At 37.8% G+C, this 19,605-nt stretch overlaps 1 protein-coding gene across 1 annotated transcript in view; it reads right to left on the reverse strand.

Moving 5' to 3' along the window:
* The window catches only part of BAZ2B (bromodomain adjacent to zinc finger domain 2B), a 260,570-nt gene that overhangs the window by 172,054 nt on the left and 68,911 nt on the right, over positions 1 to 19,605 (reverse strand). Inside the window, exon 2 of the mRNA XM_039328386.1 lies at positions 12,240 to 12,282. The gene's annotated coding sequence lies outside the window, so the exon portion shown is untranslated. The remainder of the gene's footprint in view (positions 1 to 12,239; positions 12,283 to 19,605) is intronic.

Raw genomic sequence — 19,605 nt, forward strand, 5'->3', positions numbered from 1 at the left:
TTTCATGTTTGTTGGGTTAATGTAAATGGAGAGACAGAGTCTATTATCTGCTCAAGTCTGTTTAAGATTTAAATTATGTCTCTCTTTGGGAATAATTTTCAATGTGTAGTTTATGTATATTTGCACTCAGGAAACCAGAATTTATTTCTTCAAGAACTGAAATGCTGTTTATATGATTAAAAAAAAATAAGCTAAAAAAAGCAATTGCTGTTCCAGCAAATTAACATTTAAAGCCATCTGCCTTATATTTATAGACTTATTTAACATATTTATCCCTTAAACAAGTTACAGAAACTTTGTTGTAAACAACAATTCCTTTGGATGCTTTTGGCACCTCCTAAGCAATAGCAACTAACAGGAATTCTCAAGGTTTATTCAAACATATTACTGCTATTTGACTAATAAAACCAGCTGCTCTGAGTAATAAAATGACAGCATAGAAAATTCAGTTTACATCCGAATCCTTCCAATTGCCATCTGTACAGTAAAGCTTAATAAACTGCTTATTTCCCCTAACAGATGCTAATCATCAACTGATAATGCACAATCAAAATCTGTTCTTTAATGCTTTTAGGCAATGGGCACTAGCAATTCCACCCAAACAAACTTAAAATACCCTATTTAGTTCAAGGAGTCTCACTCCTATGTTTCCTTAAATTGGAAAGCTGCTTCTTGCTAACTATTAATACAAGTGTCTACCATAAGAATAAAAACATCTGTGGAGGTAGAATTTAATTTAATTCTCATAACATTTTTGGAAAAGTTTGTCTACTGATCAGAAATATAGGTTATTTTATTAAAAGAAGTGCTCACTGTTACAATATATATTTGTATTAAATATATAGAGAGAGTGAAAATTCTTAGTATAGTGATTTTGTTTATTTTTATTCATGGGTATCAAGCAGATATAATTCCATTTTTTTTAATATACAAATATGGATACATTTGGTAATTAGAGCAAAACTCAGATATAAGATAGATGTAACTACCATGTCTGGGAAATATTCAGCTTTGCAGAAATGCAGAAATTACAAAAGTGATCCTGAGAAGTAAAAATGGGGAATCCAAACCTAAATGAATTATGACAAAGTGCGCTCAGAAGTCCTGGAATGCTTGTTGATATTATTGCATGGAGAAGAAATTGGAAAAAAGTGGAACAGAAAATGGTATGGATTATAGTTCAAGAGAGCATGGCTAGCTGAAAGCTTGCTGAGAGAATTGCATGGCATGTTTGTGTGTGTTTCAATAAATGAATCCTCAAGAAAAAATATTTCATTTACAAGTTATCAGGAAAAGACTGACGTTTATTTATCTACTACTGCTTTGTTGTGAGCGACCTAGTATCTGATAGATGTTTGAGATTTCAAGTTTTATCATCCCTGTCCCTTGATCATATTGCCTGATGCTATGTGACAACTGAAAGGTACTAGATTGCCTGTCCCACAACTGAATTTATGCTTCCTCTCCACTTTCAGTTGGAACATGGAACATGAGTTCTTTGTATGAATGATCCTTGCTGAAATAAATTTTGCTTCTAAGTTTGGAATTCGTGGAGGAGACATTAACATCAAAAAAGCAGTTTCATTTTCAATTTTTCCTTCAAATTAATCTGTATTCCTCAATCATAGAACACAGGTTTTACTTAATCTTTACTGCTGATTTGTCAGCAAATCTCTGAATTACAAACACTAAATAACTCATATTAATTTGCAGCACTTCAGACTTAATATTTGTCTCTTTATAATCTACAGGTATGTTTTGCAAAACTGCTTTCCTTTAAAAAATAATCTTGAGATGTGTAATTACTTCTTGCCTTCCATTTTAAACAGTTTTTCTTATTGCAAGCACTTAAAGCACTGCTTAGAGATCTTATTCTTTTAGGTTTCTCAGGTATAATTATTGTTATTATATGGAAGGAAAGGTTTAATTAAATCTGCAGGTGCTGAACGAACATACAAAGTAGTGAATTTTTAGTTTTCTTTTTGAACTGTCTGTAGAAAAGAAATGATTTTGTTTCCATAATATTTTGGGATATTAAAATAACATTTATGGTTTCATGCTGTGTCTGAGAATTCACTATACCCAGAATAACAAAAATCATTACCCTTAGGTGAGGGAATAAAATTCTTAATTTGGAATCCCTATTTTCTCTCTCCCCCCCACATACACATAAACACACACACACACAAAGAGTCTTCTGTCAAGACTGCCTTAAATTAATGAAAAAAAAAACTATAGCAAAAAAGGGCAACCACATCCTCCATTTTTAAGCATCAAAGAGATGCTTAAAGAAGAAGAGAAAGGTGTGTATTTGTTTTTTTCCCCTGTAATATAGCTTGCCATTTAATAACAAACTCATTTAGCAACCATTCACAGTTACAACAGGAATGAAAAAGTAACTTTGCGACCAGTCTTGTCATTTATGATCTTTGGAGGTCTATGAAGCAAAAGAAAGTTGAAATAAGATCATTAGCACAGTAGTGATTTCCTATAGTAACTAGAACAGTGATGGTGAACCTTTTAGAGACTGAATGCCCCAAAACCGTCCCCGCCCTGCCCACTCTGCCCCGCCCCCAGCCTGCTCTGCCCCCACCCCACCCACCTCCATGACCCGCCACAGATTGCCCAGGCAGCCCAGCCTCTGCCTCTGCCTGCACCCTGCAGCATCATCTGTGCGTAATGGAGTGCAAGGACTGAGTCTTGTCCCCACTGCCCAGCTCCATGTGCTTGGCTGCGCTGCTTCGCGTGGGCCGCACTTGCGGGTGACTCTCCCCCAGGGGGCTGCTGGTTAGGAGGGGGCCATGGGGGAGATGGGGCTGGGGCAACAGAGAGAGCTCTGAGTGCCGGCTCTGGCACATCTGCCATAGGTTTGCCACCACTAAACTAGAACCAATTTGGTCTAGTAGTTAAGGACCAGGCTAGAAACTAGGAGATTGTGAGTTCTAGTCATGGAAAACTATCTGGGTGACTCTCAACCCAAATCACCTCACAGAGTTCTTGTAGGGAAAATAGGAGGAGGAAGTAGTAATAGAGATGTTCATTCCCTGGAGTTATTTAACAAAATAAGAAAGGTAGATTAAAAAAAATCTAATTTAATTTTTTTTAAATCTAACCTAATCCTCGGATAACAACTGAGTTGCCAATACCAACTGTGGTTGCTAAATAAGGACTTCCCGCATATAATTTTAAAATAAAAAGCCTTACTTCTGTAGGTCAAGAATTTGCCCAGTACATAAGGATGAAGACATCTATCAGATAATTTCTTATTATTATCAGAAGAAATATTATATATTTGTATCAATTTACCAATATTTCAAAGAAACAGATTTGCAGCTCATATCGTGTGATAACCAGATCAGTGGGAGTGAGCAGACAGTTTAATAGCACAGAGGGCAAATCAGCTCTCTGTGCCCTCTGAACTGCTAACAGAAGAAAAGGGGTTATTGTGGATAAGAAAGGATTTTTTTCTACAGGATCCAGTAATCAATATATTGATTGAAATCCTTATCCTGACAACCTTCCCACCACATGATTAAGATTACCTGATGGAAACAAGAAACAAGTCTGTTGGCTCCACTCTTTTCCATATACCTTCATCAAGTGGTCTCATATAATTATGAATATTTCATGAAAATATTCAGCATGTCTCCCTGGTCTTCCTTGCAGGCAAATTTAGATACGACGCTGCTGACTCACCCTATGGCCAGTCTTCACTGATGTATGGTCAAAGCAGAAGGTAAATCGGAGGCCAGTGCCAATACTGATTTATACAATAATACAGGAATTTTTTCTGTTCCTGATAAGGTGCAGATCCATTCTTATATCTTTATTGGTCAGTTAGCTGGTTTCTGCCCTCTGGTTGCTTCAAATGTATATGAGAAGCGGGAGGATATTTTGATTTTCACAGGAACCTGTTAGGGTACATATTCCTTTGGCAACTAAAGCACTTGTTTCCCCCTATTTTATAGATTTAACCTCCAGTACTGCAGGCTAACTTATTGCTCATTCCAGGAGTTTGATTCTGAGTGGTTCAAGGTTGACTCGGCCTTCCATCCTTCCGAGGTCAGTAAAATGAGGACTCAGATTGTTGGGGGCAATGTGTAAACTGCTTAGAGAGGGCTGTAAAGCACTGTGAAGAGGTATATAAGTCTAAGTGCTATTGCTATCTTACAAATCTGGGCATTTCCTCCATTCTAAAAAAAAAAAAAACCATGTTTAAGATGACTTTAAATAGTTTCATACTCAACTGTGGACCCTGACTGTCTCATAAGCATAAAGCATCTCCAACTTGGGAACCATTTAAAACTAACCTTTAAAAGGATTCCTTTTAGTCAGCATTTCTAAAATAATCGTTTTAGCATTCTCCCACCCACCCACTACCAGATCTGATTTTAACCTTACTGATTGTAAAGCACCCATAGGACCCAGGCATGAAGGTCGCTGCTGAAATACAAGATTGCAGACTATGGTAAAATATTCAGCTTAGGCTAAAGAAGGAAAAGATAAGTGTTCTCCTGCCCGGGATTCCCTGACACAGTTAAAATACAGCAGCATCAAACAAAGGCTCACCTTTATCTTTGACTACCAAAGGCAGAAAACAAATTAATTTTCAATTACAACAGCTATAAATTCCATTCAAACTGTACTGGTAATCATCGACCACTTTTAACAATCCAAAGTGATGGAAAGTCTCAGATCTCTCCAAAGGAGCCAGCTAAAGCATCCAAGACTCAGACAGCAATAAATAGACAGGCTCTCTATTTTAAAACTGTCCTTTTTTCCCAATGCACAATCAGCTTCAACATGAACAGCTAAGTTACAAAGAGGTTTGGTTTATATGCTTCTCAAAAACAACTGGCCTCTTGAACAAGTCATTTTTGAAACCAGGAGAGATATGCAGATAATGTGCTACATTACACGGGAGCATGTATTCATAGGATTAGAAATAGTCTTCAAATAGTCCTAATTATTGTTAAGATTACCTAGAGTGCATATATCAGGAGGTGGCCAGGCTCAGATAGGACTATTGTCTAATTTGGGCAATATCTGACTGGACAATCATTTCATGACAGCCTTTCAAAATCATAAATATTAGAGTAATTTGGATAGTTAAGTGAGCCCATGCCTAAATCTGATAAATAAAAAATAAATAATGATATATCAATTCATTTTTTAAAAGTTATGTTATTTCAACACAGATAAAAAACATACGGTAGCATTTTCCTGTCGATAAAATAGAAGTTCTCAAATTTTGCAACACCACTCACTACAATCACTACAATTTCAGTTAGGACTGATCTTGTTTATCACCTTGATAATACACATTCAAGAATCTGATCTAAATAACAGTGTTTAACTAATATTAGATTGAAACCTTTGATGAATACAGTGACTTGGGAAGGCAAGCCTGGTAGGAAAAAAATTCCATATAAAGAATTCCTTTCAAACTGGATGGCATCTATTAATAATAAAAAATAAAAAAAATATGATTATGATTGCTTTACTCAGAAGACAGAAAAGATGCAGTAGGCTGACATGCTTCTTAAGTGTGGATGGTAAAAGTATGAGATCTTAGAATTTTATTCCTTATGTCTTCCCTCTGTTTTTAGTATTGCTGATATATCAGTTAAATAATTAAAATATTTTAAAGCCTGCCCTATACTAATTTTAAACTCACTGTCCTTAAGTCTACTTATAACTGAGTCGATTTAATACAATTTCAGGCTAAAAGTCCTACTGAACTAAATAGGCATAGTACGTTTTTTAAAAATCGAAGTCTTTTCCCATAAAGTACAATCAGGCACATCACATTCCATTAAAAAGGAATCAACAGAAAATAAATTCTCCTCTAGATACTCAGATCCTAGTATTTTAGTTAGAGCTAAGCTCACTCTGCCTAGACACGATGAAAGCTCAAAGCTCAGTCTTCTCAAGGATCTGGCTTTGATTGTACATATTAATCCCGATCCCTTTCTTTTCCACTCTATCTGGATAAGTCAGCTTGTCCAGACAGAACAGGAAAAAAAATGAGTTTGGGACTCAGCTGTAATGATTGTGGCAATTTAGCAACCTGTGTTCACAAACCAGACTGAATTGGCTAGATTCTTTTCCTAGCAAATTGGAAAATATACAAGTTCACATTTAAAAAGCTAGCTTTCAGCATAGGGTGGTGAGGCAGAAGTTCCACACTGTAGCTGTGACCGTTGCTAAATAGTGTCATAGACCTTATTAAAGAAGTCTAGCTTTTTCTTATTTAGATTGTAGGGTTTTGGCTGTTATTTTAATCATGACAGAATATTAAAGCAGAAGAATGTGACAAATCCAGATACAAGCTGTTCTAGCCACAACCAGATGGCTAGAAGTACAATGGCAGTGAAGAACTTGGCATCCAAAACTAATGGCTGTTCTTAGCAATAGGAAGAGTGAGGTCATCTTTCTAGGCTTTTCTTCCATCAGGGGTGCAGTTCAAGGAGAGGCTGAAACCTCTTCTTTAGATTAATCCCAGGTATTCTAAAGTCAGGTTAAGGCAGCAGGCTAGAAATCAGAAGACTATGAATTTTAGTTCTACCTGAAGCACAAAGCCAGCTGGGTAAACTTGGGCCAATCATTCCCTCTCAGCCCTAGGAAGGAGGCAATGGCAAACCACTTACGAAATCTTGCCAAGAAAATTGCAAGAATTTGCTCAGGCAATTGCCAGGTGTCAACAGTGATTTGAAGGCAGCCCCCACCTCCCTCAAAAGCATTTATTCTAAAGCAGACATGTCAAACTCGTGACGTCACATGATGTCGCGCGACATATTGGAACTTTTTCCCCATTGCCAGCAATGGGGTGGGCACAGTTTCGTGATGCGTTCGGCCTGTGGGCCAGCAGTTTGACACCCCTGTTCTAAAGGGTGCTTAAGTTCAAGTAAGATTAGTTATAACCAATCAGCGTCATCATTTATGAGTTGAATTTGTCATAATAATAATAATAATAATAATAGTAGTAGTAGTAGTAGTAGTAGTAGTAGTAGTAGTAGTAGTAGTAGTAAAGTTGGAAGGGACCTTGGAGGTCATCTAGTCCAACCCCCTGCTCAGGCAGGAAACCCTATACCATTTCGGACAAATGGCTGTCCAGTCTCTCCTTAAAAACTTCCAGTGTTGGAGCATTCACCGCTTCTGGAGGCAGGTTGTTCCACTGGTTAATTGTTCTAACTGTCAGGAAGTTTCTCCTTAGTTCTAGGTTGCTTCTCTCCTTGCTTAGTTTCCACCCGTTGCTTCTTGTCCTGCCTTCAGGCGCCTTGGAAAATAGCTTGACACCCTCTTCTTTGTGGAAGCCCCTGAGATATTGGAACACTGCTATCATGTCCCCCCTCGTCCTTCTCTTCATTAAACTAGACATACCCAATTCCAGCAACCGTTCCTTATATGCTTTAGCCTCCAGTCCCCTAATCATCTTTGTTGCTCTTCTCTGTACTCTTTCTAGAGTCTCAACATCTTTTTTACATCGCGGTGACTAAAACTGGATGCAGTATTCCAAGTGTGGCCTTACCAAGGCATTGTAAAGTGGTATTAACACGTCACGTGATCTTGATTCTATCCCTCTGTTAATGCAGCCTAACACTGTGTTGGCCTTTTTGGCAGCTGCAGCACACTGCTGGCTCATATTTAGGTGATTGTCCACTGTAGGACTTCTCTCCTTTAATCACAAGCAAAATTAACCACATTACATCCAGGACATATACAACATAAAATATATTTTTACTTTCTGTAAAATCTGCGATAAAGGATCTGAGAAGAAAGAAAAGATGATAAAAAGTCCAAAAGTATTTAATGAGTAACTTTTAAATGCTGCAAACAGATTCTCACATAGCTTTCCTGAGCTTGGTAATCCCAAATGATTTGGGACTAAAAACCTCTGGATTCCCAGCACCCTAAAAATTCTGCAACCCAAAAATGGATGAAAGATTACAAGCTTACTTAAACTGGAATGTTGTTTTTTTTTCTTTTTCCATTAGTGTGGCCAAAAATCCTGCCACAGAAAATGTAAAGTTACAATAAAACAAGCAAAAAAGAAATAAAACAAAATGTTTCTAGAAGCATGTTGTTATAAAAGTTAAAACAGACCTTTACTATTTATTTAACTTAAAAGAAAAAAAAAGAAACACACACCCATACACATGCCCAACCAGAGAAGCAAATGAAGACTTTTCTCACAATAAAGGAAACTGAACTGGGCACATCCCTCAAGATTCTGTGCTGGAATCGATGCTATTTAATATTTATAAATATCCTGGAGATTGGAAGAACAGTTAAATATCCAAAGCTATAGGCAAAGGCTGCCAAGAGTCCCTAAAAATCTTAATAAACTGGGTAAATGTTAGATAAATAACATATGAGTTTGAATTGAAGGAAGGATAACATATTGGTGCACCATGTGCTGATTTTTGGACCAGGACATGGGGAACAGGACTTCAAAGTCCTAAACAGCTTGGGTCCAGGACACCTGAGGAATCCTTCAAGATTTCCTCTGCCCAGTAAGATTATTGGAGAATCTTACTGTCAAGCAGCAGCCAACCTACTGGATCAATGGAGTTGATGTAAACAGAATGTGTGGATGGCCTTGGAGAATGAGGGGAAGAGATGCTGCCTAGGAAATTATCAAACAAGAAGGCAGGAGTACCAGGTGCTTAAAGGTCAGACAAAGAAACTTAGGAAGAACCTGCACTGGTGGATCAAGAAGTTAAAAGTGGCAGTGGGAAATTGTACTGTCAAACTTGCAAAATTCTACTAATGCAGCCTTACAATACAGTAGAATTAGTCCATCTAATTGTGTCTCCTGTCCAGTTTACCCGGGAGAGCCAACTGGTTGAAATTCACTTCCCAGTATTGTAACTAGACTTCCTCATGTGTTAGCCATTGAGAAATCTTTAATAACATCTGTGTCAATTGGCCACCATCTTTAATTGCTTAGTTTATGATTTTTTGAAACTTGCCAAAATGATACAACAACAACAGCAACAACAATAATAATAATAAAGTTGGAAGGGACCTTGGAGGTCATCTAGTCCAATCCCCTGCTTGGGCAGGAAACCCTACACCATTTCGGACAAATGGCTGTCCAGTCTCTTCTTAAAAACTTCCAGTGTTGGAGCATTTACTGCTTCTGGAGGCAGGTTGTTCCACTGATTAATTGTTCTCACTGTCAGAAGTTTCTCCTTAGTTCTAGGTTGCTTCTCTCCTTGATTAGTTTCCACCCGTTGCTTCTTGTCCTGCCTTCAGGTGCTTTGGAAAATAGCTTAATTCCCTCTTCTTTATGGCAGCCCCTGAGATATTGGAATACTGCTATCATGTCCCCCCTTGTCCTTCTCTTCGTAAAACTAGACATACCCAATTCTCGCAACCGTTCCTTATATGTTTTAGCCTCCAGTCCCCTAATCATCTTTGTTGCTCTTCTCTGTACTCTTTCTAGAGTCTCAACATCTTTTTTACATCGTGGTGACCAAAACTGGATGCAGTATTCCAAGTGTGGCCTTACCAAGGCATTGAAGAGTGGTATTAATACTTCACGTGATCTTAATTCTATCCCTCTGTTAATGCAGCCTAGCACTGTGTTGGCCTTTTTGGCAGCTGCAGCACACTGCTGGCTATTTTAATACTATTTATATCTATTTTAAATATAAGAATATGTCATTTGTGTATGTTTATCAAGCTGATCTTTGGGGCACTCGGTTTATTGCCTAGGAACTTTTATGATATATGATGTAAAAACACCTGAATGAAATCAATAAATACATGCTATCAAGGACTAGGCATTACCAAAGCTGAGAGTAGACTATTGTTTTTCTAATTATTTCTGCACTTAGGTTTATAACATACTGAAGCAAACACAGCAGTTCAATGGGATCTAACCATGGGCACTAGAGGGAACCAACCAACCATTATTATGCTTGAATACATCATTTATGGTTCAGCAAAAGGCTTCCCAGAGTGCAAACTTAGAATAGTTTTATATGGAAACCTCAACTCACTGATATTTTGATTTATCAGGAAATACATCTCACTCATTTACCTTCCACACAGTGCAATTACAATTATAAAATCCAATCTGATTTTGTTTTTTAAAATGTCAGAATCAGGCCACCTCTACATTTCTTATTCTTTCCATTCGCTTCAGGACGACTTCCGAATGATAATAAAAAAAAGTGCTTTGCTAATTTGTACCAATTTGCTGGAAATGGTGTGCTCTGTGCAGCAAATGAACCATAATAATGATAATATCAAACAGCATCCTGTTTAATAGTAAACAGAAAATAAGGACTGCTATTTGAAAACTGTGGCTGCTGCAGTGGGCAGCCTATGACATTTTGCTACCTGCAGTCAATGGCAAAATGATTCCATATAAAGAAATTTATTTATTTATTTATTTATTTATTTATTTATGAGACTTATATACTGCTTTAAGTGCATGCTGGCTGAGGAATTCTGGAAGTTGAAGTCCACAAATCATAAAAAAGCCAAATCTGAAGACCCCTGCAGTAGATGAATCTTACTTCAGCCATAGAAACAGAACAAGATCCTCCTCTATATCTAAAGGAAGCAGGGTAGCTTATGAAGTGCAGAGCAAGTTCTGTGCATTCACTGTCCTCATTTTACCCTGCCAGTATCGACAATTGGTACAATTTGCAATGGAACCTTAAAATGGCATTTACTTCTCATTGTTATTGGATCAGCCTTGCAAGATAGTCCAGCCAAGAGGGACACCCAGAAGTATTAGCTCTAACTTTACTGTATGATTATATTCACAGAATTTTGCAAATCTGAAAGCAATCTCTCCCCTCCCTCACCTTTACAGTGCAAGAAACTCGGGAGAGTCCCTTATGCCACACCCTCATTCCTTCTGAGTGTTTAGCTGTCTTTTATCTGACCATTGTCTAGTCCAGGGGTGTCAAACTCAATTTCATTGAGGGCCGCATCAACATTGTAGTTGCCCTTGGGGGGCTGGGTGGGTGTGGCCAAGGTGGGTGTGGCCTACTGGGTGGGTATGGAGGGAGTGGGTGTGGCCTACTGGGTGGGCATGGCCAGCTTTACATTGTTCGTGTGGGCCTGGACAGGAGTGGGACAGATCTGAGAGTCTCTGGCAGAAGGGGGTGGGACCAGGGCAAATGCCAAGGCATGGTCCACTGGAGGAGCCTCACTGTTCCTCTCAGGCCATGTGGGGGGAGCTGGATGGTGGTGCAGGCTGCCCGGAGCCCTGGGCAGCAGAGGTCAAATGCCCAGCCTGGCCCAGTTGCACTTACCTGCTCCTCAAGGTTGCTGCTGCTGTGCTTGCTCTCCTTAGCCAGGTTGTTCATGATGGGTACCAGAGCAAAGTCAGAGGGAGACTGAATGTGTTTCAGCATAGATGGCCACCACAAATTGTACATTGGTTCCCAGCCAGCCGGCCTGGGCCAGGGCCAAGGCAGTGGGAGCCATTCCCTCACTGTTCCCAGGATGGCTTCACAGGCCACATGAAACCACTTCCCAGGCTGCATCCAACCCCCGGGCCTTGTGTTTGACATATCTGGTCTAGTCTGTGGCTCTCCCTCCTATCTCCCAAGGTCATATCCACACACTATATACACTGAGTATACTTAGGTACAGAAAGTCCCCTGAGTAACAGCATCACTGCACTGGAACTACCCAATGGTATATAGTAGGCTAACTCTGTCCAATATACTGCTCTCCAGATATGAAATAGGTAGGTAAGTAAGAAGGTAGGTATATACATAGTGAGAAATGCTATATACAGGAGAGAAGGGGCGTTGTCTTACCTGAACGCCTTTTCTCAGTATGGAGATGGAGAAAGAAAGAAGACATGCTTCAATCCAATTATAACTAATTAGCCAATCATATAAAGCTACACAAAAGTTACTTTGGTGTAGTGATTAAGACATCAGGTTAGAAATGAGAAGACAGTGAGTTCTAGTCCCATGTTAGGTACAAAGTCATCTGGATGTCCTTGGCCAGTCACTCTCTCTCAGCCCTTTGAAGAAGGCAATGGCAACCATTTCTGAAAACCTTGTCAACAAAACTGCAGGGATTTGTCCAGGCATTCTTTGAGAATTGGATATGATTGAACAGAAGAAGAAAAAATAAAGCTATACAATTTTTCACACATTTAACTTTCTCGGAGTCATGCCCAATATTCTTAAGTGCTCAATACGAGTCATACTTCGAAAAAAGTTATCTTAATATCAGACATAAAGGAACTAACTTACTGCAATCAATGTGGTCAGTTCTGCGGCATCACTGTTTTGCAAGCTGAAACACAAAAGAAAGGCAACATTCAGTTGAATTATTCCTAGATGCTAAACAACATCCTATAAGCAGACGCATGAGATGTAATATTCAGGAATTTCCATAAACAATCAAGAATTATCAGCAGACAATAAATATGCACAATGGAACGCCTGATCATGGACACTTTTTAAATAAAATGTGCAGTGTGCAGTCTGATTCCACAGGAGTTGGGAGAAAATTGCTTCTTTCATTGTCCTGGCTTGACAAAATGCTGGTACACCAGTTCTACCACATGTCAAGAGAATTGATGTTCTACTAAAAGTCCTCCAGTCTAAGATCAGCATGTTGGCATTGCTGAACAACTACTAAAGCCCTTATCTGAGAAGGATTGCTGCATTGCCAAACCCTTGTGAGTTACTTCCCTCTGTTCTTGCTACTGTTCTTCCTTCCTGATACAATCAGGACGAAGGGAAGAAACAGCAGCATCTATTTGCCTGCCCTGCACCCCCACAAGTACGCAACTCTGGACCCCAAAGGGCAAAACAAAGTCAGTGGCTGTTGGTGATGGCAGATAGGAGGTGGTACTCAACAGTATAGTCAACATAGATACTGAAGTCCCAATCTTACAGTTGAAAGAAAAAGATAGCTTCTCTACCCATAAACAGTATTTCATTGAGTGACAAAGAAGAAAGGGAAAATAATGTAGACCACTTCTACTAACCCTTTAGCACGCTCTTTAGGTTAGCCCCCCCCAAATGAAATCAAGAATATAAAGTTGGCTTATATGAAAAAGGTTAAAATGTATATGTTGTTTCTGGTTGCTCTTAATGTTTTTTTCTTCTTTAAAATTTTTATTTATTTATTTTATTTTTAACCAACAAAACACACACACACACAAACACACACACACACACACATACTCCTCTCCCTTTTTTTTTAACAGCGATTACGTAACGGTAATCTTCTATTATTTACATTCCCCCTCTTATTTTTCTTTAGAATATTTGTCCTTATTGCCCCGTTGTTTCTTATTTACATTTTTCTTCCTTCATATTCTACTTCTTACTAAGAATAATTCATATTATTATTATTATTATACATTATTAAATGTATTTTTCTTGATAGGCAAAATGATGAGGCTTTAAAGTTTTGTTTACAGGTAAGTGTATAGGGGAAGAAAATAGTTTTATTGTGTTTTCAGAGAAAGTAATGTTACTGTGTTATAGTATATTCAAAGGAAAGGAATATAAAACTGATTTATTTGATTAAGATTTTGTATGTATGTATGTATGTGGTTATTTTTGGTAAATCCTAATAAACCTTTGCTGATTAGGACTGAATATCCTTTACTGTTGTATCAGAGAAGATGGTAAATTAGTGAAATAGTCTGTGCTTGTGATGAAGGGGAAAAAATTTTCTTATGCATCTTTTTTTCTTTTCATTATTCTTTTTCTTTTTCTTCTTTATAATTCTTTACCTCTGCACTTTTAAAAATATTTTTATTATTATTAGGTTTTTTATTTTTGTATTTGTAAACTTTAAAAAACATTATTAAAAAAAGAAAAAAATGAAATCCTAAAAGAGTGACTAGAAAAACTGAGTAAAGGTGCATGGTAGAGTTGATAAACAATTGAGCCTGCTCTTACATATTTAACAAAAAAAGTCTGTAGAAATGGGCAGTTGATACATTTTAATATGGAAATAAAAACTACGCATTAATATCTACAGACTAAGCTTTGATAAAGCTCTGGATAAAAGTCAATTGAACCTATCTAAATGGCAATCCAAAATCAGAGATGTTAATCCTAACATTTACATAGATTCTTACTAATTTAATCACTCTCAGTTTCAGGCAGTTTAGCTCCTGTTATTATTTATATTATTTTTATGGAGCTTAGTGGAAGAGATCAATAAAATACTAGAAGAGTAAGTAAAGAGAATGGCATTTTTTCAACTTGAACATATAATATTCTTGGTCTCTATGAAACCTTAAGTTCCAAATAAGCATAGGTCTACAATAAATTTAGAGTTTCAGCCTGTATTTTCTATTCTAGGTACCATATTGAAAAGGACAACTCAAATGTCTATCTGTTGAAGATCTTCAAAATTATTCAAGAAAGCAACTAAGCAAACTTAATGACATATAATATAATGCTTCTACTAAACAACAAAGGATGTTGATGAAGTATACATTAATAAAGCCTACTATGAAACAGAAAAAGAACTTTAAAAACATCTGCTCTGACTGCAATATTCCCACAGAAATTGGAAAATGCTTCATCTACAATATGAACCTTACTAGAATAAAGAGGACCACTAGAAAGGAATGCAGAAGCACAAGGCAATGCCATTTGACAAGTGTCAATGAAAAGATTCTTACTTTAACCTATCTCTCAGTGCATTATGTTTTATTACATACACATCAATTCTGCACAGCTTTAACACAGTAGTACACTTTGTGTACTATAATATACTTTGAATTTTTCACTGTACAATTTAGTGCAAGAGCAATGTCTGGAAGTTCAGGAAAGTTTTATGTATATAAATAAAACTTTATTAAGAGAAAATATTGTGAATACATTATCTACCCTGTTACACCCTACCCAGCCTACCTATATTATAGTACATTCATACTGTAATATGCCAGTGTAGCAATCTCAAAGTAAATCATTGCCCGTTGTGAAATGTGTTTAAAAGTTTGTGGGCTAAGCTAGCTAGCTAAAGATTATGTTTTTCCAGACTGAACTTTTATAACATAACTGTTCTGCTTATTTCTAGAATTTTGTAAGTGGAATTACTGATAATATTGTTCTTTCATAGCCCTTCCCTTTTTTTCTATACAACCCAGTGGAAAGACAGAACAGTTAGCATTAGAAACCTTCCTCTGGAAGCAATCTTGCAATCATACAACTAACATTAACAGCAATCTGTTAACCATAAATAAATTTTAAGTCAGGATTATTGCCACAACTGTCAAAGTTAGCCTCTTGGACTTAGACCGTGCTGCCCTAGGTTCAGCTCAGTATTTAAAACTTCCTGGGTAATATTTCCATTTCCCCTTTAAAAAATATTTGCCTTTTCCAATTCAATGTTCTCCCAATAATGGCCAATAAAAGTATACATTCAGAAGACAAGCAGAGAGAGAAGAAACTTACAGCAAAATTAAATTACGGATAAACACCCTATATCTAAGATGCAGTCAGTTCTTAATAAAGGTTCTTAATAAAGAACTTTTCCAGGTACCAAAATTGCATAATCAGTAAGCATCAGTAGAGAGGGCATCCTTTGGAACTTAGCCTTAGTGGCATCTCTCCTTCACCTGTGAATTCCAAAAATAAATATGGGGAAAAGAGCCTTCAATACAGATAGTCCTCGACTTGCAACAGTTCATTTAGTGACTGTTCAAAATTACAATGGCACTGAAAAAAATGACTTGTGCCTGTTAATCAAACGTACGACTGTTGCAGCATCTCCATGGTCCTGTGATCTAAATTAAGATGCTTGGCAAACTAACTCATATTCGTGACAATTGAAATGTCCTGGCATCATGTGATCATCTTTTGTGAACTTCTGACAAGCAAAGTCAATGGGGAAGCCAGATCCACTAACAACCACGTCACTAACTTAACAACTGCAGTGACTCACTTAACAACTGTTGCAAGAAAAGTCATAAAATGGGAAAAATTCCCTTAACAAATGTCTCACTTAGCAACAGAAATTTTGGGCTCAATTGTTCTGAGGACAACCTGTATTGCTTTGGTTGACAAAGTGTATCAATCATACAAGTTCTTAAGGTTTCTCAACCTAACATTTCTCAGGATTCTTGTAAAGGTCAAAAGCTGGAACGAAAGAGGAAAGGAGCTTCAAAATGAAATAAATGCAATGATAATGGATCAGAAAATCTAACAAAAGTAACTGATAAGCTGGTTAGAGAAAGTCTATTTAAGGATGAAAATACCACAAAGGTTTCTGTTTTACATATTATGACTGGCAAAAGGATGATCACGTTATGGATAACTGTTATTTTAGAAAGAGAAGAAAATGGCAATAATGTTTGGCTGCTAACTCCAAGGCAGCATTGCCTTTGGCTTGGATGGTCACACAGGATGGAACGGTCACAATGACAAGTTCTCCTTCATACTGCATTTTTTTCTAATTGCGTTCAACTGTTGATTCCGGCACTGTGTGGCATTGCACAGATGCCTGTCTGAGATTGTCAACTCTGTTTTTGCCTATGTGTCGAAATATAGCTTTCATTTATATCGCTTTGTGTGTGGTTTGTGATGTGATCTTTGAGTGATATTTAACTCTACTGTGAACATTTAATCTGTTGGCTCTTTATATACCTGCATTTTACTCCCTTTCCATACCAACTGTGGGGATGTATATGCATGTACATATGCAGGACTGGTGGGTGGATCTACCCTAAACGATTGTGCTTCATTCATTTTGGATCATGCCAGCTCCTGCTGAAAGCCAGTTTTTTTTTATTTTTGTCTAGCAGAGGCCAGCAGTATTGTTCTTCCTTTTGATAGACTAGAATGTTTTGTTGTTGTTGTTCACATCCTGGTTTGCTGCTCAAGAGCTGCTTGCTATACACTGTTAATCATGCTCAAGGGCATCTTACAAATAATCCTGTACCTCGAAGACAACATGTCCATATTTCATATTTTTAAGCTCAGCTATGTTTAGAAATTTATCATTTCCTTACATTTTAACATTGTTTCCAAAGCATATTGAACACTGCAAGGTCAAGAATTAAAAATGATTGACAAATATCTATTAAAAATCATCTTCCAAGGCAGAAGTTAAATATATTCCAGCCTCTCACTATAATTAGTAAAAATTGTCATGCTCTCATTATATTCTTAAAATAACTCTCTTCAGCAGAAATGAGCACACTGGGTAGACTCTGGTTAAAATTGCAAATGATAAAGACTAAAGCTGCCTGATATATTTGCATTATACTCCCCATTACATACAAGAAATCAGAATTTCTCAATAATAATAATAATAATAATAATAATAATAATAATAATAATAGACGAGAAAGAACTGGAGAAGATAACAAAATACAAAGACCTACAAATAGAAATAGAAAGACTGTGGCAAAAGCAAGCAAGGGTAGTACCAATAGTCATAGGCTCCTTGGGTGCAATCCCAAAACAACTGGAGCACCACTTGAACACCATTGGCATTGACAAATTCGCTATTAGTCAATTGCAAAAGGCGGCCTTATTAGGAACTGCTTCCATCCTGCGACGATATCTGTAATACTATCAAACATCCACATCTGCCTATCCCAGGTCCTGGGTAAGGACTTGATAGGTAGACAAAATGCCAAATCCACTCTGAACATCTGGCTGACTGTGCAATGATCCATAATAATAATAAAAAGTAGCAACAATGGTGCATTGGAAGATCTGCAAAAAATATCATTTGCCTGTAAGCAAAAACTGGTGGGATCATAAAATAGAGAAAGTCATAGAAAATGATAAAATTAAACTGCTCTGGGACTTCAGAATTCAAACAGACAAGCACCTGCAACATAACACCCCAGACTTAACAATTGTCGATAAGAAAGACAAAAAAGTCTGGATAGTGGACGTGGCAGTGCCTGGAGACAGCAGAATAGAAGAGAAAGAACTGGAGAAGATAACAAAATACAAAGACCTACAAATAGAAATAGAAAGACTGTGGCAAAAGCAAGCAAGGGTAGTACCAATAGTCATAGGCTCCTTGGGTGCAATCCCAAAACAACTGGAGCACCACTTGAACACCATTGGCATTGACAAATTCGCTATTAGTCAATTGCAAAAGGCGGCCTTATTAGGAACTGCTTCCATCCTGCGACGATATCTGTAATACCATCAAACATCCACATCTGCCTATCCCAGGTCCTGGGTAAGGACTCGATAGGTAGACAAAATGCCAAATCCAGTCTGAACATCTGGCTGACTGTGCGATGATCAATAATAGTATAATAATAATAAGTAATAATAATAATAGTAGTAGTAGTAATAGTAATAATAAAGTTGGAAGGGACCTTGGAGGTCACCTAGTCCAACCCCCTGCTCAGGCAGGAAACCTTATACCATTTCAGACAAATGGCTGTCCGGTCTCTTCTTAAAAACTTCCAGTGTTGGAGCATTCACAACTTCTGGAGGCAGGTTGTTCCACTGGTTAATTGTTCTGTCAGGAAGTTTCTCCTTAGTTCTAGGTTGCTTCTCTCCTTGATTAGTTTCCATCCGTTGCTTCTTGTCCTGCCTTCAGACGCTTTGGAGAATAGCTTGACTCCCTCTTCTTTGTGGCAGCCCCTGAGATATTGGAACACTGCTATCATGTCCCCCCTCGTCCTTCTCTTCGTTAAACTAGACATACCCAATTCTCGCAACCGTTCCTTATATGTTTTAGCCTCCAGTCCCCTAATCATCTTTGTTGCTCTTCTCTGTACTCTTTTTAGAGTCTCAACATCTTTTTTACATCGTGGTGACCAAAACTGGATGCAGTATTCCAAGTGTGGCCTTACCAAAGCATTGTAAAGTGGTATTAATACTTCACGTGATCTTAATTCTATCCCTCTGTTAATGCAACCTAGCACTGTGTTGGCTTTTTTGGCAGCTGCAGCACACTGCTAGCTCATATTTAAGTGATTGTCCACTAGAACTCTGCGATCCCTCTCACAGTACCACCTATACTATACCTGTACATTTGGTTTTTCTTGCCTAAATGCAGAACCTTACTTTTTTCACCATTGAATTTCATTTTGTTAGATAGTGCCCAGTGTTCAAGTCTGTCCAGATCCTCCTGTATCTTAAGCCTGTCTTCTGGAGTGTTGGCTATTCCTGCCAGCTTGGTGTCGTCTGCAAATTTGATGAGTTCCCCATTTATCCCCTCATCCAAATTGTTGATGAAGATGTTGAAGAGCACTGGGCCTAGAACAGAGCCCTGGGGCACCCCACTACACACTGCATGTAGATGCAGTTCCATTGAGGACCACACGCTGAATACGGCCAGTCAGCCAGCTACGAATCCATCTGGTGGTGATGCTGTCTGATTCACATTTTTCTATCTTATCAAGTAGTAGGTTGTGATCTACTTTATCAAATGCCTTACTGAAGTCCAAGTAAATTATATCCACAGCATTCCTCTGGTCCACTAATTTTGTCACTTGGTCAAAGAATGCAATAAGATTTGTCTGGCATGATCTATTTTTGACAAACCCATGTTGGCTTTTAGTAATGACTTTGTTTGCCTCTAGGTGTTCGCTGATTTGCTGTTTGATTATCTTTTCCAGAATCTTCCCAGGTATTGAGGTCAGGCTGATAGGTCTGTAATTTCCTG

Source organism: Crotalus tigris, unplaced genomic scaffold (genome assembly GCF_016545835.1).
Source record: "Crotalus tigris isolate CLP2741 ecotype Arizona unplaced genomic scaffold, ASM1654583v1 scf7180000024376.1991246, whole genome shotgun sequence".
In the NCBI taxonomy this organism is placed as follows: domain Eukaryota; kingdom Metazoa; phylum Chordata; class Lepidosauria; order Squamata; family Viperidae; genus Crotalus; species Crotalus tigris.